At 40.7% G+C, this 25644-nt stretch overlaps 1 protein-coding gene and 1 long non-coding RNA gene across 15 annotated transcripts in view; one reads left to right on the top strand and one right to left on the bottom strand.

The window, feature by feature from the left end:
* MAGI2 (membrane associated guanylate kinase, WW and PDZ domain containing 2) overlaps positions 1 to 25644 on the bottom strand; it is a 923418-nt gene that overhangs the window by 179159 nt on the left and 718615 nt on the right. The window lies entirely within an intron of this gene.
* Positions 19167 to 25644, top strand: part of LOC130368949 (uncharacterized) — a 30734-nt gene continuing 24256 nt past the window's right edge. The window contains exon 1 of the long non-coding RNA XR_008892613.1: positions 19167 to 19302. This is a non-coding gene — a long non-coding RNA (uncharacterized LOC130368949). The remainder of the gene's footprint in view (positions 19303 to 25644) is intronic.

The raw sequence follows: 25644 nt of genomic DNA, 5'->3' as shown, positions 1-25644 counted from the left end.
CTGCCCTTAGCATACATCTGCTATGCATGGTTGCTAAAATGGATAGAGATGTCAGCAGAGAGCACTGTGCTCGTGATGTCATCAGTGTTCCAAAAAGAAAGGAATTTCCTCTGTAGCATTCAGCAGCTAATAAGTACTGGAAGGATTACGATTTTTTAATAGAAGTAATTTACAAATATGTTTAACTTTCTGCCACCAGTTGATTTAAAAGAAAAAAGATTTTCACCGGAGTACCCCTTTAAGTTAAAATAAATTAAAAACTAACTCAAGTAATTGAACCATGGTTTAATAACCACACACACATATCTATATACATACACACGTATTTAGATACATATTTAAATGCAAAATATTCAAATTTACTTAACCTTTTATTTATTAATCATGATGTGTATATCCGTAGGGCACACAGCTCTGAAACATCAAAACTCATAATATTTAAAGGAAAACTGTCAGCTTTCTCCGGAGCTCTCAGGAGCCTCCGACTACAGGAATGTAATGTTTACTTTTCTTACAAAATTAAACAGGTATGTGTACCTTTACCACCCACTGTATTTTTACTTTAAGAAGTGGGTATAAAAATTTTTAATTATTCACAATTTTACCATATAAAACAACGAATTACACTTTGGATCTCAATGTCTAGCAGAATGACCATAATGCAGCTTCAATGTTTCCTTGTTAGATAGAAAGCAAACGTTTATTCTTATCATGTAAAAGCATTAAAATCACTTCAGTGCTTTACAGTTATGATGAAGTTTTTAGCAGAACTTCCTATTTGTGTAATCCAAATGTTCTCTTTTAGGGTTTATTTACACTTAGGGTGCGTTCACACGGGTGGATTACCTGCAGAATTTCCGCAGCGTGTCTGCTGCAGAAAATCCGCAGTGGATTTTGCTACGTGTGAACCTACGATCTGCCCGTGTGAACCTACCCTTATGTTAAGTTTCTACTTGTTTTTCTCATTGGGAAAAAACGGCAAGAAAAACTCCAATTCTGCTGCATGGTGTTTTTTCGGCCAAAAAACGCTGCGGACAGATGTTAGCTGTAAATCTATGAGAAATCGCAAAATTCTCTCTACTTGGGGTTTTTCAGTTTGGCGTTTTTTTTTTATCCTTTTGGTGTTTTTTCACTTTTTGTGGCTTTTTTCAGCTCCTTGGCGGTTCTGCAAAATCGCAGCATGTTGAGCCACTGGCGTTTTTTCCCTGAAATCGTGGTGTTTTCTCCCATAGAAGTCTATGTGAGTAAAAAAACGCCAAGAAAATCAAATTTTTTCAGGCAGTTTTTATTCTCTTTTTGACTTTAGCGATCCAAAAAAAGTGATGGAGATAATAAAATTTTGTAAGGTACTATTACAACAATAAAAATGTAGTGTGTGTGTTTTTCACTTTTTATTCTTTATTTTTTAAGGTGGTACTACCACTACCAGCATGGAACACACACTGTTCCATGATGGGAGTAGTAGTACCTGTACTAATTGACAGATCGCCCCAGGTTCCTTCTGTATAATGTATAGATGCAGCTGGCTGCTCTTCTATGGTCCCCTGCACTGCTGTATGTGTGTGTGTGTATCTGTGTGTATATATATATATATATATTCATATTTCCTGCAGAGAGCTGTGATTGGCCAGATGGTGATACATACACACGTCAGTGCAGGGCACCATAGAAGAGCGGCCGCACGCATCTATACATTATACAGGAGGATCACAGCGGGTGTCAGGAGTGACATCCATTGTGATATTTCCTTAACTGCAGGTACTACAGCTCCCAACATGGAACAGAGTGTGCTCCATGATGGGAGTAGTAGAACCTGCAGTTAAGGAAAGATCACAGTGGGTATCACTCCTGACATCCGCTGTGATCATCCTTTCTATTGCAGAGATGTGGATCGGCTCTATACAGCGCTCGCATCTCTGCACTATACTCCGGCCAGTGATGTGAATCACTCATTCATATTTCCCTCAGAGCTGTGATTGGCTGCCACCATCCGGCCAATCACCACTCTGGGCGGAAAATATGAATGTTCTATTCACATCACTGGCCGGAGTATAGTGCAAAGATGCGAGCGCTGTATAGAGCCACTCTGCATCTCTGCTATATTATTAACGACGACCGCATCGGGCAATATGTCTATTAGTACAGGGACTACTACTCCCATCATGGAACTGTCTGTTCCATGCTGGTAGTAGTAGTACTACCTAAAAAATGTCAAAAAAAAGAGAGAAAAAAAAGTGAAACACATACACACACACACACACACACTATTAAAAATGTATTAAAATGTTGTTATAAAAATACAAATTTCATTAAATAAATTTTTTTCCATCACTACTACATTTTTTTTTTGGTACCTAATAAATTTTGGGTACCAGAAAAAAAAAAAAAAAGGCCAGAAGGGGCCAAAAATGCAATTTCCACACAAATGATAGAACGCCTGATAAAACGCAAGAAAAAACACCAGATGCAGGAAATTGCACTGGTGTTTTTTCAGGCGTTGCATTTTTTTAAAACCAAAAAGCGCAGAACAAAAAACAAGTAGAAACTTAGCCTTACAGTATCCTGTGAATATCTAATGAACAGGATTTAAAGCTGTGTTCATTAAGTTTACATTGAAAACTGCAGCTTCAAATCCTGCACATAAAATATGCACAAGATACTGTATGTGAATAGACACTTAAAAAGTAATTATGATTTTGTTGCAACGGCAGGATACAAGTTCAAACTCCTGGCAACTCCATAGCCCACTTCTAAAGCAAACAATCTACTGAACTGCCGGAAGTCCCAAAAACTTGCATTGCAATACACGTCTATGGGACTTTTGGCTATTCCGTAGACTTCTGCCAAGAGGGATCTGCTGAAGTTAATGATGCCATTCTGTAGTTCACAGGAAGACAACTTCCCGAGACACATAAAACCATGTAATCTTCTGGTGGTCCAAATGCTGGTCACATGACCCAGGTACGGTAATGAAATGCATAGATGGAGCTATGCTGGAATAAAATAGATGATGCAGTAAGAATAGTGGTGGAGAACGTGCATTGATGGGCAACAAAAACCCAAAAACCTGCAGTACAATCTAGATTACAAGTAACAATTCCCTTTCAACAATTAAGTGTTCCTTTTCCACTGTAGATTCTCACAAACAAACTATTTCCATAGTGGGGAGTTTAGAATAGAATTAACAGATGTAACAAAACTGAGTTTGTCATATGGCACAATACATGTAGTGCTCTATCTGTGATATTCCACAGGACTGCAGGTAGGAATTATCATAAGAATTTTATTAGGCAGCTCAAAAGAACCAGTTAAATTATATAAATTGCTACATTTCTTATTAAGCACTTCTATAATCCTTTCTTAAACCTGAGGGTTGGTAGCTGCTCATAAATCCATTTCTTGCAGAAGAACAGATAGAAATTAGAATATATGGTAATGATAAAATACATTTTACATTTCAGCTATAACAACTTTCTAGATTTCAGTTCCTACAAAAGCCTATAAAATTCTAAAGTGAATCTCATCACCTAGACAGGGTCACAACCATAAAAACATTAATTCCCATTCTTCACAGTATATCCACTGTATGTGGCGTTAAAGATGTCACCGGCAAATTTATTTTAAATATATACAAAACCTTCTGACTGATGTAAGCGAGCACAAACAGAACCTCTGGTCACGTCTGAGTTCACTTTTAATTAGAAAGGAAACAAACACCTTCTAGTCATTCCCCCCACTCAGTACGGTGACTGCGGAGTCTAGAGAGCCACAGATTTCCTCTCAGTGAAGCGCTGCTAACCGAGTACAATGCCGCGCACACATTTCCACATCAATGAGCACGCTAGTTATCTCAATATGTTCTCACATCTGAACGTCAATGAAAACCAAGAGAAGGTACTGTCATTACAAGGCTCATTCACGCTCTTAACCCAAATTATTTTCTCCATTAAAGTATTACACACATTTGTACATTTCATCACTCAGATCAAGTACGCTACGATCACAATGATAAAAACAGGCTTATATTTAAAGGCAAACATTCAATGACAAGTGTAATAGGTACACCGTGAATGATGCAAAGATGTAAATGTCCTTCGGCATAGCTTACAATATGGGGTCCACAGCAGGAGTTCGCTTGTCAAGGCCCAGGCTCCAAAAGACAGCAGACAACATTTTATATGCACCACCACATCGTCACAGCAACTCCAGTCTGATGAGGTAATGCAGCTAACCGTGATTAGTGGGGGTGCATACAGTTAGTAGCTTAATGCTTCCAAACACATTGCAAAGCTCGGAATACTGATGGCGCCCATTAAGGGTTTTTACCGTAGCAACAAAGTGACAGCAATGCATCAAGCAGAACAGAAGTGACGCGCTTCACGTTTATCATCTCTAAAAATGTACACTCATGAAAATGGTTTGGCATAGAGCTAAAATAATGGCAGCATCTGTTATTTTTGTAACGTTTACTTTGCTTCCCTTTAACACATCAAGGACTACAAAAAGAAGTAATCTAACATCCTCCAGGAGGACCATATTAATGCTTTATTTCCCATTTGACCTAGCAAATTCTGTTTGTGTCAGTTATTTGGATGTGACAGATTTGCAATTCTATAAATGCATACATTGGAAGGAGGACAACAGTATTTAGTGGTGAAGGTAAACACTTTATCATATCATGAGATTGTTACTTTTATCGGGGCAGAGGAAGGCCACTCTATGGGCACTGTGACCACCACGACTTTGGCTCTGTCATGGGAGCACTATGGCATGTACTATTCGGAGTTCTTTTGAAAGAATCGAAAAGGTCGGTGTCTGGGTTTTTTTTAAGTTAAAAAACAAAATCATTTTAATGGGAGGAAAAATCTCTGCATTTTTGGGGACGTTTAGTTCTCTCTAATTTAAAGAAAAATAAAAAAAGATCACTTGTACAATACACTGTAATACTTAACTTATCTGGAAATTCTGGACCAGATTTACCAAATAAAAGTGGACCTAGTAATGAAACTTGGAGTGCACCAATTATAACTAGAACCATTCAGAGAAGGAACCATTGACCACAACTCTCTGGGCACAGTCCTTAACCCCTCAAGGACTCAGCGTTTTTCAGTTTTTGCATTTTTGTTTTTCCTCCTTACCTTATAAAATTCATAACCCTTTCAATTTTCCACCTAAAATCCATATTATGGCAAATTATTTGCGCCACTAATTCTACTTTGCAGTGACATTAGTAATTTTACACAAAAATCCATGGTGAAACAGGAAAAAAAAATTATTGTGTGACAAAATTGAAGAAAAAACACAATTTTGTAACTTTTGGGGGCTTCCGTTTTTATTCAGTGCATTTCTTGGTAAAAATTACACCTTATCATTATTCTATAGGTCCATATGGTTAAAATGATACCCTACTTATATAGGTTTTATTTTGTCGAACTTCTGGAAAAAATCACAACTACATGCAGGAAAATGTATACGTTTAAAAATGTCATCTTCTGACCCCTATAACTTACATTTTTCCGCGTATGGGGCGGTATGAGGGCTTATTTTTTGCACGTGATCTGAAGTTTTTATCGGTACCATTTTAGTTTTGATCAGATTTTTTGATCGCTTTTTATAAATTTTTATATTAATGGTATAAAAAGTGACCCAAAAATACACTATTTTGGACTTTGGAATCTTTTTACGTGTACGCTATTGATCGTGCGGTTTAATTAACAATATATTTTTATAGTTTTGACATTTATGCATGTGGCGATACCACATATGTTTATATTTATTTTTATTTACATAGTTTTTTATGGGAAAGGGGATGATTCTGACTTTTATTAGGGAAGATATTAAATCACATTTATTAACACTTTTCTTTCGCAATGTTATAGCTATAGCCACAAGAAAGAAAAAGCGGGGGCACTCACGTTTGGGTGATCAGGTAACAGGCTTCTTTATTTCATCGGTGCAGGTAAAACCATAACAATAGTGGGGCGTCAGGAGACGATAGCTATTTCGTGCCGCTCCCGGCACTTCTTCGGGTCACACTTCTCCAGGTGAACAGGGGTCAGATAAATACTTCCTGAAACCCCACGTCATCGGGAGGGAGGCGTATACAAACATGCACTACAAAAATGCAGGATGCAGACACTTAGTTAAAAACCCAATTAAAAACATAGTATGACCTTATGCGAAAGTGAGCGCTAATTGGAACCAAAAAACACCATTGTCAGAAAATATTCAGGAAAAGACGCTCATGTCAAGCCGATCATTCAGACCGAGGTTTCCCTCCGGAGATGTCCGAATGATCCATCTTGCTTTGGCTTATAATAAGTGTCTTTTGCTGTAAGTGCCCTGAATCGGGAATATCTTCTCTATACCTGTGTACTTCAGAACTTTGATGTCTCCTCCATGCTCTTCTTCTATGTATGCGATTAATCTAGGGCTCGCTTTCTTTGTCACTATAGATCTGGCGTGTTCTCTAAAACGCACATTCATTGATCTAATGGTGCAACCTATATAAAATCGCTTACATGTACAGAAGATTGCATATACAACGTTAGTTGTTCTACAACACATAGTACTTTTTTGTGCAATTCTTACACCTCCTAGAGACAAGTCCCTATCTATGCATACATGTTGGCACCAATTACAGGTGCCACATCTATACATACCTGGGGACAAGGATCTATTTAACCAGTTTTCTTGATTAGGTTTTTCTTTGAGTACTGTCTTCACTAGTACATCTTTTATGTTTTTGCACTTTTTGAATGCCACAATTGGTTTCTGGCTAGTATATTCGGCTAAATCTGCGTCATTTTGTACCAGGAACCAATTGTCACTTATGGCCTTCTTAATTTTAGTTGCCATCGGGCTAAATGAAAAGGAAAAAGTAAAGTGTGAACTTTCTACCCTTCTTATCTTTTCTACCTTCTGTTCAGTTATATCCTCTAATGTAGACATAACATTACCTGATGTAACCTGTCTATTCACATTAGGACTCCTCCCCCCCCCTTCCTTGTTGTAAGTAGTTCTTCTTTTTTCTCCCACCAGCTAGTAGTTCTTTCCTATTTTGGTTCAGAGCTTTTTGTAGTGATTTTTCTAAGAGTTTTTTTGGGTAACCTCTATTTAACAGTCGATTTAATAAATTGTTAGCTTGCAACACAAAATCTTCATCTCTACTATTTATGCGCCTAAGTCTCAAAAACTGTCCATATGGGACCTCTTTCTTTACGTACTCGGGGTGGTAGCTATCGTAATGCAACAGTGCGTTACACGCAGTAGGTTTGCGGTAACCTTTGGTAAAAATATTATTTTCTTCCACGAGCACGTCAAGAAATTCTAACTCCCCTCGTCCTATTTTAAAAGTAAAAGACAGGTTCATATCGTTAATGCTGTTCAATTCACTCACGAACTCACTAAATTCTAACTCCGTCCCTGTCCATACGATAAAAATATCGTCTACAAAACGATGGTAACCCGCAACACACTTCAAAAATTGGTTAGAGCTGGAAAATATAAATTTCTTTTCAAACATAGCGACATATATATATTCGCTAGGGTACAAGCCATGGGCGTACCCATGGCAACGCCACCTACTTGCTTATACCAGGTCTCGCCAAACTTGAAGGTGTTGCAGGTTAGGATCAGATGGACGGACTCGCAAATGAATTCTATATAACTTGATGACCTGTCTGAATTTTGCAATAGTTCACGAATGGCTGCTACACTTCTCTCCTGAGGGATACTGGTATAAAGGCTTTCAATGTCCAAGGACACTAGAATACCATTGGGTGGCCAATTCATGCTCTCCAATGCTAGCAAAAATTCGTTTGTGTCCTTGACTAAGCCAGGTATCTCCTTCAGGAGAGGGTGCAGCAGCCAATCTATGTACCTAGAGAGGGGTTCCGTCAGCGACCCCACCCCGGAGACAATTGGTCTCCCCGGTGGGGACACTAAAGTTTTATGCGTCTTAGGTAAAAAATACCAATTCGCCGGTTTCGGATTTAACGGTAAGAGTCTCTCTGCCATCTTTTTAGATAAGACTCTCTTTTCCACATTAATTCGTAAAAATGACTGTAACCTTGATGACATTTTAGTTAAAGGATTTGCTGGAAGTACAACATATGATTTTTCATCTTTCAATTGCCTGTTTACTTCGCTTAGGTAATATTCTTTATTCATGAGCACTATGTTACCCCCTTTGTCCCATTTCTTTACAATAATATCCTCTCTTCTCCTTAAGGTTTCCAATGCCTGTTTTTCTTTGTTGGACAAATTAGGAGGATCTCGGGGGTAACATAGTGCTCTCATGTCTTCCAGGACACGTTTTTGGAACAAATCGATACTACTACCTGCAAAAATGGGGGGACAGAAAGAGGATTTTACTCCTTTTGTAAATTCAGCTATAACATTGCACACACTGTTCTTACACTGTTTACTGCCATGGCAATGATCAGTGTTATCGCTGCTCGACTGCTCCTGCCTGGATCTCAGGCACGGAGCATTCATTTGGCGATTGGACAGGTAGGTATCCTCCTGGTGTCCTGCAAGCTGTTGGAGACCCCGGGATTTCACCGAAGCGATCCAGAACCGCCCGACTTAGCTGTAGGGATGCTTTCGGTTTCACTTCAGAAGCGGCGGTCAACTTTGATCGCTGCATCTGAAGGGTTAATACCAGGCATCACTGTGATCGGTGATGTCCAGTATTCGCCGCGGGTCCCGGACGCTGATGGCTGCCGGGACTGACCCGATATGACACGGGATCACCGCGTGACCCCGCGTTATATCACAGGAGCCGGTGCAGGACGTAAATATACATCCTACGTCGTTAAGGAGTTAAGCCAGTTTGAACCCCTTAAGGCCTTAAAGAGGTTCTCCGCCCTAGACACTTTATCCCCTATCCAAAGGAGAAAAAGACGACAAAAGGATGCACTCCCTTGTGTGATACCCGAATAACAAGTGGTAACGCTCAATGTGAATTAGCGCTTACCAGATGCGGTTGTACTCCATCCAAGTACAACCATGGAAGAGAGTAGGTTTAAGAATAAGGTCTCAGCAGCCGCTCCGCTTCACATAACCACAGATGCAATAGAAATTCCCCCCAAACAGGCAGAGATCAAGAAGGCGCAGGAGATCAAATAAAATATAGCTTTTCTTTATTCCCACAATGCAATGCGTTTCGCGGAAGTTCTGCTTCATCAGGCATGAAGCGGAACTTCCGCAAAACGCGTTGCATTGTGGGAATAAAGAAAATCTAAATTTTATTTGATCTCCAGCACCTTCTTGATCTCTGCCTGTTTGGAGGGAATTTCTATTGCATCTATCCAAAGGACTACTGCAATCTCTCCTGCAGCACCCAGAGTCAACACTGCAAGGAGCTAAGTTTGCTCCGTGCGTGATGACTCATGATACAGGGGCAGTGTATCATGATGTCACGGCTCCGCCCCTTGTGTCGTCAGGGTCCGCCCCTTAATGCAAGCCTATGAAACGTTGCGGCCGTCACGCCCCTCCAATAGACTTGTATTGAGGGGCGGAGCCATGACATCCCTATACTACGGCCCCTGAATCGTGAGTCCTCATGCACCGAGCAAACTTAGCTCCATGCAGTGATGACTGTGGGTGCTGCAGGAGAGATCGCGGGGGTCCCCAGCAGCGGGACCCCCACAATCAGTCATCTTTTCCCTATCCTTTGGTTAGGGGATAAGATGTCTAGAGAGGAGAACCCCTTTAATGACAAGGACATTTTATTTTAGCATTTTCCTTTTTTCCTCCTTACCTTCTAAATATCATAACTCTTTTATATTTTCACACACAGACCCATATGAGGGCTTGCTTTTTACATCATCAATTTTACTTTGCAATGACATCACTCATTTTACCATAAAATGTACGGCGAAACCAAAAAAATGTGGGTAAATTGGAAAAGAAAACCGCAATTTATGAAATTTTGGAAGGTTTTGTTTTCAAGCTGTAAAAATGACATGTTTTCTTTATTCTGTGGGTCAATAAGATTAAAATGATACTCGTGTTATTTGCTTTTCTATTATTGTACTGCTTTTGGAAAATCTCAAATTATTTTAACAAAATTAGTATGTTTAAAATTCCCCTATTTTGACCACCGATAACTTTCTAATTTTTCCATATAAGCAGCGGTATGAGGGCTCATTTTTTGTGCCGTGATCTGCAGTTTTTATTGGTACCACTTTTGCTTATATTTTACTTTTTAATCACTTTTTATAAATTTTTTGGGGGAATAAAATGTAACAAAAAAGCAGCAATTTAAATTTTGGACTTTTTTTTCACGTTTACGTCGCTCACCATACGGTATAATTAACATTGTATTTTGATAGTTCGGACATTTACGCACTCGGCAATACCAAATATTAATTTATGCTTTTTTTGTGCTTTTTGGGGGTAAAATGGGAAAAAGAGCAGATATACATTTTTATTGGGGATGGGGATTTTTCTAATTATTTTTTAATTATTATTATTATTTTTCACTTTTTATGTCCCCGTAGGATACTATTTATAGCAATCATTTGATTGCTAATACTGTTCAAGGGCACAGCACTGCTCAGTATTATCGTCGATCTTCTGCTCTGGTCTGCTTGATCTCAGACCAGAGCAGAAGACCCCAAGAGACAGCCGGAAGCAAGTGAGGGGACCTCCGTCCGCCATGCTGGATGAACGGATCCCTGCAGCAGAGCTGCAGGCGATTTGATCATACACATTAAGTGCAGCACTGCCGCAGATGCAGTAATCTGTATTGATCACAGCATCTGAGGGGTTAATGGTGGACATCAGTGTGATCGCTCATGTCTGCCATTACTGGTGGGTCCCTGCCTATGATAGCAGCCAGGACCTGCCGTGCACGATGCAAGCACCGTTCCGGTGCTCACGGTCATTACAGAGCATAAATGTATAACTGGTGCGCTAAGTACCACGGCACCATGATGTACATTTACGTCCATTGTCATTAAGGGGTTAAATCAGGTTACAAACTGAACTTTTGAAACCTAAAATACCTCATAGGGGTTATTTGGGGAATAAAACGTATCCATAATGTACAGCATAGGAGATAAGTGTCTGATCATGGGGGGTGGGGTGAGGGGGTAAGCCACACAATCTCCTGTTCAGGGCCCAGCTCTTGCTGCTCAACTCAGCAGTACCCTGAGCACTCTGGCCTCCAACTTCAGAGACTCACAGGAAAGATGGCCCACTCTGCCAATCACCGGCTGAAATGGGGCCCTGTCACAACTGGCAATTGGCTGAGCGAGCAGTCACTCTTGTGCATCTCCAAAGGTAGGAGCCAGATGTGGGTAAATGGGAAGTTATGGATCTGGATCTGCATGCATCATAACTGTTAGTGGAAGTAAAACTGGGAGAGTCACTGGTAGAGAAGGATCTGGGTGAACTTGTAGATCATAGTCTACAGAACAGCATGCAATGTCGAGCAGCTGCTTCTAAGGTCAGAAGGATATGGTCACGTAATTATACAGGCATAAACTCGCAGGAAAGGTGGATTCCTTTCTATGTCATGTCCTGATGAAGAAAACAAACCACCTATTGAAACGCGTTGTCTTAAGTTTCAATAAGCATTTCATTATCTTCCGCCATTGTTCGTAATACGGTTGATTGCCAGGCATCGATAAGCTTCACTTAGCTCTCGTTTTTCCTCAGGCTCCAGTTGGGACTCACTCGCTGAGTTCATTGTGGGGGGCAGAATGATGGGGGAAAACTTTAATTTTTAGTTTAGTACAAGACTACAATATAACAAAATAAGAAAGGGCCTGAAAACTTTCTAAATACACTGTATATACTGTATACTGATCGACTGTCTTTTTAGTCGTTTGTACAAGACAGTATAGAAAATAAATAAACTCAAAGTCATTAAATGCAGGACTGGAAAACAGAGCATCTGAATTATGAAGATATATTAGTATACAAAACATCTTAATACCCTCTAACATTGCTTTCATGGGTTTTTGTCCACATTGTGGAAATGAAGCCAAAGTAACAAAGACATAATGTCTACTTCTTTTCCCTTCTCTAATGAAATATTATCACACTTGGCAGTAATCCAGCTGAAAACTTCCCAAGTGTAAATGAAGACAGAATTGGAACAATTGCTATTTCTCCCCACGGCTCCTTCTTTCCAATGTGCCAGTACTTGGTTTAACAGCATGTGTCATTGGAAGGCAGAGCAAGATAACTTGCATTCCCTTATGCACTTGTGACAGATTTCCTTTTCATGCTGTACAAAAGAAATTGGCATGTGTCACTGTCTCAGAAAATGTTGACAGTGGAGTATAACTTCCATGTGAGAAATAAATATATGGCATGCACGGGGAATATCATCCCAGTGTGTGTTTTGTAGACAATACCAAAGTTTATTTACAAGAATAAAAATTTAAATTATTGGGATGAATGCAGCAACTTTAAATTCATGCAGCCATCTTGTTTTATTGACATTATGCTTCTTGATATACCCCTTAGTATACAGATTCTGAATTTACACGTACTTAAAGTATATGTGGTGAGCCACGGTAAATGGCGGGACCACGTGGTGTAGCGGTGTAGGTGGAGGGGGCAGATGGTATTAACCTGAGGGGCCTAATGTTCTTGATGCCAGAGTGGTTTTTGGGTAGTGGGAACCACCCAAACGATATCTCCCCTATCCCAATAGCTAGACAGTGAAATGAGAGTCCACGACCTGGTTACGGTTTAACGGAGGCTTTACTGAGGTCAGACAGTTGTTGTAGTCTTTACAGCTAGGCCAGGATCCCCGAGAGGTGGCCAGGAACACAGAAGAACCTCGCAGCTTGCTGGGACCAATTATACTTGTAATGGACTTTAGATCATTGACTTTAAGCTGGACTGGACTGTAGGTAGCGACAGCAGACATAGACTTGACTTACTGGAAGTGACTGTAGATTTGAGGCCTTCCAGCTAGCATGGAGACATCTGGTCTCTCTGTTCCTCAGCAGCAGAAGAGGCAGATTGCAGTACCTCCCTTCCTTATAAAGGGGGGCTGTACTAGAAGCCCGTAGGTCGAGCTGTGGGTCATGTGTTAAGCTGGCACTCTGGGTAACATGTGATAACATCATGTGAACATATCGTGTGACCTCCACAGGTCCTTAACACTTTATACACAAAATACATAACTTTATACTGACCATACATATAGTACATAAACTTGTACTGGCTAGACATAGTAATACCAACTTCATTATGGGGGAGACACTGCAGGAGAGCCCCCCAGGATACTGAGGGACTCAACCTGACAGGGCCTAAGGTTATTGTACAGGATTGCACCCTGTACTGGGACATTACATATATCTATACTGGCAATAAAATAATTAAAAGGGTGCTATATAACTATTCTATATAAAAATAGTAGTGCCATATTAAATGAATACCTCATATAGTACCCACATAATTCCAACATACTGTTAAGTGGCCAAATAGCTGCACATATTAGGTAATCTAATTACCCTGCTATACATTACATATATAATACTGCTATATACACATAATTAAGAGGTATTCCCACTTTAGACATGTATAGCAAATGGACAGGATAAATATAAACGTCTGATTAGTGCAGATCCTACCTTTGGATTCTGATTCTATCTCCAGAACATGGGTCCCCTGATCATAAGACGCCCATTCTGGTACTAGGTAACTGGGCAATAGTCTGGGGTCCTATCCTGAAAGTGCTTTCTTAGAAGAGGGACAAAATATTTAAAAATGAAAACAATATGCCTCCTTACAGCTGCTATAAGTCACATGCACTACAGTCCAGAGAATGAGGATCGATTCCTCTGCACTATAAGGCTATGTTTACATGGGTCGCACTTGATCTGGAATTCAGTAAAGATTCTGCATGATATCCACATCGCATTCAAGGACAGCCTATATCCAATGCAAGTGAATAGGATTCCCACAACCCAATCATATGCATGACATGTTTTTGTGCAGATCTGTGGCAAATAAATGCTAATGCAACAGCCCTGGTAAGCATTATTTTTGTGTGTTAGACACAAAGAGAATGATTATTACTTTTTAGGGACAGAATGGGACATTACAATCCATCATCATGTCTAGGGTGCACAATGGGGGCAATGCTACTTTGTAAGGAACACAACAAAGGCATTATTACTATGTATGGGAACAAAAACACAACTGTGTAGAGGGCACAAAATTGGCACTATTAACGGGTAGGACACCATAATAGTTTGTGGGCATTGAGAACCCTATTACTTTGTGGCAGAGGCCAAGAAAGCAATTATAGGCCCTCCAACCTTAGGTAACTCCTAAGCAGTTGTACACAGGCTGTGAAGACCATATCAGTAATAACAGACATCTTTGACTTCGCACTTGTTTCATACTCTTCCCACCTATATCCTACCATCTATACAAACCTCCTATTCTTTCACCCCTTAAACAGCACCTTCTTGCTGCTCCCTCCAAAATAGTGTCAAACTGTTCCCTAAGCAGTAATAGTGCAATCCACACTATTAGTGTCCACACAATAGTAGTATCAGCGTTACATTAACTGAGCCCCTTTAATGTCTTACTCAAAGTGATAGGGCCTTCAAATGTATGCCATCCCCCTTATTGTCTGCATACAGTAAAGAATTTGCCTCAAAAAATATGTCACCTATATGTGTGCTCATAGTGACTAGGATTTTGTTATTCTAATAGTCAAACAATGTAACCATATTCTAAATGTACAAGATGTGGATCCTATGTAAATATTTTTGTACATCATTATACCTGTTATTTTTCTAAAACACTATGGCCCTCAGCCTAGAATTATCAAATGGTATTATCAAAATGATTACACAAATGCCCACCTACCTACCTACCATGACTAAACTGCATAAGCTACTTATTAATATTAAATATATATGAATATTTGCTATTGTAGGCATGTGCAGCCCATTTAGGGTGTGCACTGAATACACACACCAGAACCAAGCTCACTGTATGTAAGAATCACCCAGTACATTGAAGGGATATAAAAACTAGGTTTTAAACACACAGTGTCAGGATCCTACCCCAGTACAGACTGAACAAATAAACCCAGTACTAATCCAAAGCAGTCAGAAGCAGGCAAGTGACGTCTTCTCTGATTGGAGTCATTGGGGGAGATTCATCAAAACGTGTAAAGAAAAGAGTGGGGCAGTTGCCCATACCAACTAGATTTTTAAATTCATATTTCAGAGGCCTTTTTGAGGAAGCAATCTAATTAATTGCTGTGCACATCTACACCACTTCACCATCCTTTACACGGGTTTGATAAATCTCCCGCATTTCTTTTCCTTCTTATCCAGCCCAGACAGCCATGATGACTGTGTGTGTGTCTGAGGCTTGGAGGAGGAGTGATTGTTAACTGGGTTAATGAGGAAATTCATGGGCACAGGGAAGCTGGGATGGTGATGAATCTACTAGGAAGGGGGCAACAGGGACAGGTGAAGTACCAGGTGAAAGGGTGGAGTAGATGCAATAAGGATATCTATTTGAAGGAGGGAAGCTGGGAAAGTGAGACACCTCCGGGGGGGTATTGTATTGTATTCAACATTTTCAGTTCATTAATTGGTAAAAATTCTCTTCTGACTGAAGCTTCTGAGGTGATCAACATGGGTGTAGCTCTCCATTGCATGGCAAATAGTTCATTTTGCTGGCTAAGGACTCCTCATTTACAAAATATTTCCCCTGCAGCAACCGGCCATAAAATACAACAGACCAACAGCTCCTCTTTGTTCGAGGCTCTATGCTCCAGCTCAGTTGATAGGGCATACTGACAAGCATTATTGTTATAGTTATATACTGACACGGGACCAAACTCAGCATTCTTTTTAGCAAATGAATTAGGACACTTTCATTTTTGAGACCTAAAGCCAACAAATGAAAGAACAATGAAAGAACTAAAAGTTAAATATTCGATCGTGAGTTTAATAATAAAACCTTTACAGTTAAACTTGTAAAGCATAAATACCCCGGCGGCCGCTCAAGCACACAAGGTCCTGACTTTAATATCAGGACCTTGTGTGCAGCGGCCGTAGAGTGGCAGAGCTAAGAGCTAAGCCGTAAGCCCCTATACTCACTCTCCAGTACCTGCCGGGAGGCCACACATAGCATCTTTCACGGTGCGATGACGTCATATCATTGCACCGCCGACACCATGACATGTTACTGAAGCAGATGGCTCTGCATGGACGCAGTGTAAAGGTGAGTTTTTCTTTGTTGTTTTTTATACATAACCTTAGCTAACATGGAGGGGAGGAAAGGAAAGGGGGGGGGCTGCTTGCCTGTCTGTCTACCTAGGGGAAGGAGGGAGAGTAAAAGGGGGATGCCTGCTATTACTAACTATAGGGGGCTGCTGATGCAACTACCTAAAGGGGGCTGCCTAAAGGGGTGCTACTGATGCTACTGCCTAAAGAGGGGGGGGGGGCTGCTGATGCTACTACTGCTACTACCTAAAGGGGACTGCTACTGCTACTACTACTGCTACTATCTAAAGGATGGCTGCTACTAACACTACCTAGAAGGGACTGCTACTACTATTACCTAAAGGGGGCTTCTACTACTACCTAAAGGAGGCTGTTTCTACTATATATAGGGGGCTGCAACTATACACGGGCACTACTATCTACAATGGGACCTACCTACAGGGAATAAACCCTACTTATAGGAGGCTGCTACTGCCTACAGAAAGTAACTACCTACAGGGGGAAGCCAACAACACTGAGACCTACTTATTTGGTGCACCTCTTTAATATGGGAAATCACATTAAGGGACCTGTCTACCTACTGGAGGGAACTATCTACTTAATGGGCAGGAACCTACCTACTCAGCCCCAACCCACATATCTACCCATTCTATTGTGTGAGACACCAAGGGGTTATTATTACTGTTTGGAGTGCTATAGATGCTGGAAAAGTGCAGAACCTAAAATGTTTGTCTGGCAGGTTCTGTGGAGAAGAGTTGTGGCTGGGCCAGATGGAGAAAAAAAGGAAAGTGAACAGTTCAGATCAGAGAAGATGTCACATGATGTAACTGTATGTAATCACTTATATGGTCTGCAGAGCCTGTGTACAGCTGCTATCTACCACTATATGGTCACTGTATAGAGGACATATTTCTTCCTTCAGTACTGGTAATATGGGTAATATTGGTCTCAGTATATAGGATTTGGTCAGTAACAGTATGATGGAAATAGGTATGGTGATGATATTCCTCCCCTCCTATTTTACAGGTATTATTGGTCTCAGTATACAGGATTTGGTCAGTAACAGTATGGTGATATTTCCTCCTTGTATACTGGTGTTCTTGGTCTTAGTATTCAGGAGTCAGTAACTGTATGATGGTAATAGATGTAACAGCTTGATAGATATACAGTGAAATATAATTAAGAATAATAAAAAAAAGAGAAGGTGAAATTTATGAAATTTTTGAAGTAAAATAACCCTAACTTTATACTTGGAAACACATAAGTTACATGGTTCTTAATTATTATGTACTTGTACTACATTAGGCACCTTTACTAATTCTATGGTGATTTTAACATTGAATTATCTTATTTGACATTAAAGCACAGAATATTTTTATCATACTAAATCAGTAAGACTTTAAATGATTTGTGAGATTATTGTGCTTAGCACTAGAACAGTGATTCACACATTCTATAGACTCCTAAATGAACAGCACTTGTTGGCTGCTGAAGTGCCTTGGATATTCTAGATGTAATACCTTTTGTAATTCCTATCATTCACAACCAGTAAGCTTTGAAAAGCTGGATGCACTCTCATAAATTACACATATTGAATGTGCTAGTTTTCTTAAGCCACAAATCAACCCATCCTGATGTCCGTCATGGGACCAGGGATGCTGCTGAGGAGCTGTAACAATTTAGCTCTGGTCTTTAAATCCAGACACATTGAAATGTATTATATGCTATAGTAAGATAGATGTGCCATTCAATGGTTTTACCAAAGAAATTAGATTTCCCTTCTCAAGGAGAAAAAGAGAAATGATTAATCTGAGCAGAGCAAATGTACTGGGGTCAAACTGCATTTGCTAACATTCTTAATTTCCATCAACACAATTGTTGTGCACAATAAAAGTAAGCATTTAAAGGTAGCCTGCGAGAGAACTTTTTATAGTCTAGTTAAGGTGCTGGAAAATGGTTTAAGCCATTTTAACAATCAAACATTCATTGATCTGAGGCTAGGTCTGGGTTTACGCCAGTGTTAGGTGCCCTCCATCACAGGTTCCATAAAAAATACACAACACAATAGAGCAGCACCTTGTACAATTTTGTCCTGTATAATGCCAGAAATCCAATGACCCCACTGAAAACGGTTTGGCCATGTTCAAATGTCTCGAACTTCTGTGCGGAATTCCGCATTGGATTTCCACCAAAGATTCCGGAGCAGCAGAATCCAGTTGAATTCAATGGGATTCTGCTGCAACGTGCACACTGTGGATTTTCCGTGCCAGATGTTTCCGGCACGGAAATTCTGTTTTCCATGTTTGCAGAAAGAATAAACCTGTTCATTCTTTCTGCGGGCTCCGATTGGAATGCATAGCAGTCTATGAGAAGGCACATTACTGTGCGGTCTTTGCGCCGATGCCCGCAGTCTCCGGAATGTCCGCATCAAGATTTTTTTGAGCAGACATTACAGACATGTGAACATTGCCTTTGTATCTGCTTTGCAACCTCTGAACCTCAGATGCAGGCTTAAAGGGAAACTGTCACATGTTTTGTCCCGCACTATCCACAGGTACCTGTGGATAGTGCGGGAGACGCTGAACAATTTGAGTCCTACCTTGCCCGGATCCGCTGTGCCATTTGCCCGTTACAGGTCTTTTTCTGTGTATTAAAATTAGCACTTAACTGGCAAAGGTGGGGTTACTGCCTTTAACTGCCACTGTGTTGTAACCACCGCCCTGCCCGCAGCACCGCCCAGCTAATGAATATTCATATATTGCCTTACTATGTTGTCTCTTATCGGCCGAGTCTCAAACTGCCTACACCCATACTTCAGCGCTTCACCGGACGAATGAAGCAGCGCTGAAGACCGCTTCCGGGTTTTGTGAGAAATCCCGCACATGTGCAGTAGCGTCCAGGACTCGGCCGATATGAGACAACATAGTAAGACAATATATGAATATTCATTAGCCGGGCGGTGCTGCGGGCAGGGCGGCGGTTACAACACAGTGGCAGTTGAAGTGCTAAGTGCTAATTTTAATACACAGAAAAAGACCTGTAACGGGCAAACGGCGTTGCGGACCCAGGCAAGGTAGGACTCAAATTGTTCAGCGTCTCCCTCACTATCCACAGGTACCTGTGGATAGTGCGGGACAAAACATGTGACAGTTTTCCTTTAAACCTCATTATTGTAATATACTTATGAGTTGCAAGCTTCACACCTCCACCTTTCAACCATTAGATAGCCCTAATGTTGTCCTTAACGCTCCCCAAGGGTATGTTCACACCGCCTGATCTTCTGCAAATTTGCTGCAGACCCTGTTGAAGTCAAAGTAATCTGCTGTGGATTTTCCCCTGCGGCTCTAGCCCACAGCAGAAAAGTTGCAGAAGATCCAACTGTGTGAATGTACTCTAAAGCTTGTGTAAAACATTACAAAACAAGACATAAGAACAAAAAAGCAACTGTCGTTCAAACAAAAACATAAGGTACACGAGTTGGACAAGGGGAGGGAGTGGGCATTGGCATTGACTGGGTTGCCTAATGGGTACTTCCGGCTCACTTCAAAGGCCAAGCCTCAAGTCAATAAAGATGTGATGGTTAAATAATTTTCACCCCTATCCTGCATTATTAATGGTTTGGACTATAAAAGTCCCTCTAAAAGACCCCTGTTAAAAGAATGATATGCAGCACTAGCTTCAGTTCTAAGCTATTGGCAATACTGTGATAAAGATTTTGTATTGAAGGAAATGTGTCTAGCGTATATGCTGCTGTTTTATATTGTCATTTTTTATGAAAAAATAAAGAAAATCATTTTATGCTGGAATCTGTGGCTGCTGGACTTTCTCTATATTTACCTTATTTTTCGTCATATAAGACGCTCCGGCATATAAGACGCCCCTAATTTTATAAGATAAAAATCTAGAAAAGAAAGATTCTGAACCAAATACAATGTAAAGTATAGGACAGTGATCTTCAACCTGCTGACCTTCAGATGTTGCAAAACTACAACTCCCAGCATGCTGGGAGTTGTAGTTTTGCAACATCTGGAGGTCCGCAGGTTGAAGACCACTGGTATAGGAGGTAGTACTCACGTGTCCCCGCCGCTCCGGACCCGTCACCCCTGCCCTGGATGTCGCCCTCCATCACTGTCGCCGCATCCCCGGGGTGTCCCCGTCGCGCTGGAACGTCTCTGCTGCCCGGTATCCTCACTCTCTGTCGCCGCCATCACGTCACTACGACGTGATGACGACGAAGGAGAGTGCCGGCCATGCAGGGGATCCTGGCATGGAGCAGACACAGAGGAGGCAGGTAAGGTCCCTCCCAGTGTCCTGTAAGCTGTTCGGGACGCCGCGATTTCACTGTGGCAGTCCCGAACAACCCGACTGAACAGCCGGGTTAGTGTTATTTTCGATTCAGACACAGCCGTCAGCTTTGATCGCTGCATCTGAAGGGTTAATACAGGGCATCACCGCGATCGGTGATGTCCTGTATTAGCCGTGGTTCCCGGCCGTTGATGGCCACAGGGACCACCGCGATAGGTGTGTATTCGCCATATAAGACGCACTAACTTTCCCCCCCAGTTTTGGGGAAGAAAAAGTGCGTCTTATACGGCAAAAAATATGGTAAATACTTCTAGTTTGGTCAACACTTTCCTTTGCACTCATGCCAGCTTCAAAAGAAAGTACTGTCTTATATGAGCATGTGTGGAGTCAGCACGGTTTCTGCTTCATCTAGGACTTGTCATGTGACAAACAGGGAAACCCCATTTTTTTTCTTTTACCTTGTTATCCCTCCTCTTGCTTCCTTCTATGTGAACTAATATCATATAGTACAGATATCCTTCACTAATGTATCCAATATAGTACAGATATTCCCCCAACTTGATTATCTAATATATTACAGATAGGCCCACTGACTTCACTTTTTTTGGAGTCCACCTTGTGCAACTTTGAAGTCCCATTTTTTAAAATTAATTAATTATTATTATTATTTTTTATGATTCAACAATTATAAACTTTGCATTTAATACTCTTTTCTATTTGACCCCTCTTGCAATGCCTTCCGGATACTATGTAGGGCTTTATACATTTCTGATATTAGGACAAGACTACACAGATGGTGGAGATTCATAAAGATCTGTGCCGAGGAAAAAATGACCAGTTGCCCATAGCAACCAATCAGATTGCTTCTTTTTATTTTTCAGAGGTCTTTTCAAAAAAGGAAGAAGTGATCTGATTGGTTGTTCTGGGCATCTGGTTGCCTTTTTCTCTGCACAAGTTTTGTGCCGGAGCTGCATATACAAATCAATACCTGGGATTTTCTGCAAAGTTGGTCCAGTTGGTAATGGAGGTGACTGATGACTTAAAAAATGGCGATGAACTCAGTGATAGCTTCTGGGTCCCAATGCAAAATCTGTAACAGGGCCCCATGTCCGTTCTATAATTGTCTTTTTATAGGTCAGAGGTGCCTTAGGGCATCCTCAGGATTCAGTGCCCTTGTGCAGATGCTACCCTGCACCCCTCATAGTTACGATCATGGTTAAAATACCCAGATGGTTTATTTGCAATAATGTATTTATTTCTCTGTTGTTTGAATAACCCCTAAATAATCAAAACAGAATTTGCCAAAGCATTAGAATAGAATGTGTTGAAGACCAATAATATTTTCTCTGCTTTTGTGCAGATTGTGTATTGCAAAATTCCAGTGTAGGTTTACAAATTAAGTGACCTTCAAAGTCAACAGATGAGGCTAAACGAGAAACACAGAAAAATAGAGATCTATTGATTTCTGTTGGGTTTAAAGGGTATCGGGTGAGCAATTACTTTGTTATTTCTTATTTGCCTTGTACACAGTGAATTATACCCTGCATATAAAGTGAGAATACAAGGGTCCTATTGAACCCCATTATCACAACTTTGAGGAAGATGTTTTGAGCAGTTTCTGCTTTGGAAACATGCAGAGAAGCAGCTTCCTGGGATGCAGCAATCCTACAAAGAAGAAGACTAGAAGCTTTTATGCTAGGTTTGATGATCATAGTCCTGGAGAGAGCAATATAATGAACTTCTTTGGGATAAAGATTTTTTTTTTGCATTGTTTATAAGGCATAAGTGTATTTTAAAAAACGGGAAGGAAATTAAATGGTAAAAAGGAACTGCTGACAACCCAGAATGTCAGTACTTAACATGCATTTATATCCAAATGGTTTACAACTTATTTCTCTAGATGTTATTAACCCCTTAAGGACCAAGCCCATTTTCACCTTAAGGACCAGAGCGTTTTTTGCACATCTGACCACTGTAACTTTAAGCATTAATAACTCTGGGATGCTTTTACTTATGAATTTGATTCAGAGATTGTTTTTTAGTGACATATTCTACTTTAACATAGCAGTAAAATTTTGACGATACTTGCATCCTTTCTTGGTGAAAATTTCCAAAATTTTATAAAAAATTAGAAAATTTTGCAGTTTTCGAACTTTGAAACTCTCTGCTTGTAAGGAACATAGACATACCAAATAAATTATATACTGATTCACATATACAACATGTCTTCTTTATGTTTGCATCATAAATTTGACATGTTTTTACTTTTGGAAGACATCAGAGGGCTTCAAAGTTCAGCAGCAATTTTCTAATTTTTCACAAAATTTTCTAAATCTGAATTTTTCAGGGACCAGTTCAGGTTTGAAGTGGATTTGAAGAGCCTTCATATTAGAAAAAAACCCTAAATGATGCCATTATAAAAACTACACCCCCTCAAATTATTCAAAATGACATTCAGTAAGTGTGTCAACCCTTTAGGTGTTTCACAGGAATAGTAGGAAAGTGAAGGAGAAAATTCAAAATCTGCATTTTTTACACTCGCATGTTCTTGTAGACCCAGTTTTTGTATTTTTATAAGGGGTAAAAGGAGAGAAAACCCCCCAAAATTTGTAACCCAATTTCTCTAGAGTAAGGAAATACCTCATATGTGTATGTCAAGTGTTCGGCGGGCGCAGTAGAGGGCACAGAAGGGAAGAAGCGACAATGGGATTTTGGAGAGTGAATTTTTCTGAAATGGTTTTTGGGGGGCATGTCACATTTAGGAAGCCTCTATGGTGCCAGAACAGCAAAAAAAAAATCCACGTGGCATACTATTATGGAAACTACACCCCTCAAGGAAGGTAACAAGGGGTACAGTGAGCCTTAACACCCCACAGGTTTTTGACGACTTTTCGTTAAAGTCGGATGTGTAAATGATTTTTTTTTTCACCAAAATGCTGTTTTTTCCCCAAATTTTACATTTTTACAAGGGGTAATAGGAGAAAAAGCCCCCCAAAATTTGTTAGCCAATTTTTCCTGAGTACGAAAATACCCCATATGTGGCCCTAAACTGTTGCCTTGAAATACGACAGGGCTCTGAAGTGAGAGAGCGCATTTGAGGACTAAATAAGGGGATTTGCATAAGGACGGAACCGGATGCAAGAATGACACTTGCCTCAGATACCAAAAATACCCTATGGCAGTGTTTCCAAAACAGGGTGCCTCCAACTGTTGCAAAACTTCCAGCATGCCTGGAAAGTCAATCGCTGTCCGGCAATAGTGTTGCTCGCGAATATTCGCAATTCGAATTTTATTCGCGAATATCGCATATTCGCGAATTTGCGAATATTCGCGAATATAGCGCCATATATTCGTAATTACGAATATTCGTTTTTTTTTTGTTTTTTTTTCACAGTACACATCACAGTGATCATCCCTCTCTGCTTCCAGCTTATGTGGTGTAAGAAGGCTCTAATAATGTCTGGGCATGCTGGGAGTTGTAGTTTTGCAACATCTGTAAGAGCACAGTTTGGAGACCACTGCACAGTGGTCTCCAAACTGCGGGCCTCCAGATGTTGCAAAACTACAACTCCCAGCATGGCCAGAAAGCCTTTGGCTGTCTGGGCTTGCTGGGAGTTGTAGTTTGGCAACTCCTGGAACGCAGCAGTGAAGATCACTTACCGCTTATCTTCACTGCTGCGTCCGCCAGTCCCACGCTGTCGGTCCGGATACCGCGGCGGGTCCGGACACGATCGCCGGTCCCGGGACATGATCGCTGGTCCCGGGACATGATCGCTGGTCCCGGGACCATCCGCCATCTTCCCCGCGCTCTGCCCCGACATCCAGGGGCGGGGCAGAGCGGGGATTTCACCTCTAACCTCCCGCCCCCCTCCTGCCATTGGTCGCTAGTCCTAACGACCAATGGCAAGGGTTCATTTATCACTAAGGATGATGACCGCTCTGACCGCTCCGATCATCCCTATTTTCCGGGCGATCGGGTCACCAGAGACCAGATCAGCCCGGAACCCCGCAAGTCATTGTCATTAGTCAGTGGCTAACTGACTGACTAATGACAACGATCTGCAGCAGGGGACCAGTCTGATTGGTCCCCTGCTGCATAGTGTCATCGGTTACCTTTCCAGGACAGCTGCCAACGGACATGGTGATAGAAAATGTATTGGACGTGTATACACGTCCATTTGCGGGAAGGAGTTAAAGATCAGGACCGGAGTTGGGTTTAGCTGCTGTTCTAAGCAGCTCAGTGGCATTGCCTAGCATAGATACAATACCTACAAACTCTCAGATGTTAGAACTATTAGGTCTGTGGAAATAAAGCGTGCTACATGCTTTCTATACTACACATCTCTTTTCTAGGTATAGCCGAATAGTTTTATTAAACACAAGATAAGATTGGATACATTCACAAATACTGTAACATCAACTAATAGCTGAAACCATATTGTTTGCACAGCGAGCTTTATTCTTCTCACCATTGCTTAATCTGTATTTAACACAATGGCGTTAACTACTGAACTATCTAGAGCTTAAGATGAGCTGGGTTAACAGCACAGCAAGAATCTTGATTTTCATGGGAATAAAAAAAATATATATAGTCTAAGCCATTATCTATACGAGTGGACCGCAGTGAATTGTTAATCAGTACTCAGCGGGGTCACACCGTGTTGACTGGAAGTTATTACAAATCACTAAAGATTTAGGACTGTAACAGTACAGCGCTTTAAAACACCTTATAGGCTTTCAACTTAATAGACCATTAGTAAATCTGACCCTTAGAAGTAATTTAATGCTTCACCCAGATGTATCCACAAGGCTGTTTGTGTTTTGCTTCGTTGGGATTGCATTGTGTGACTACTGTTCCACAATTACAGTATGCCAGCATCATTTCCCTAGCTCACAGCTAAAAAACAACTGTAGTCACTCTTATATCACATTGGTTTTATGATATATTGTAAATCTCCGGTATGTCGCATATTTAAAGTCACCGCAACAAGCATCACTGTAGTATAAGCAGCTGCTATAACATTTTCTAGAACAAACGCAGACTAGAAGACATACTGTAACTCCATCTCAGCATAAATCCTCTTTATGGAAAACAGCAAACCAATATTAA

The sequence above is a fragment of the Hyla sarda genome, chromosome 4 (assembly GCF_029499605.1).
Source record: "Hyla sarda isolate aHylSar1 chromosome 4, aHylSar1.hap1, whole genome shotgun sequence".
Lineage (NCBI taxonomy): Eukaryota > Metazoa > Chordata > Amphibia > Anura > Hylidae > Hyla > Hyla sarda.
This window is presented reverse-complemented; position numbering and strand designations above follow the sequence as displayed.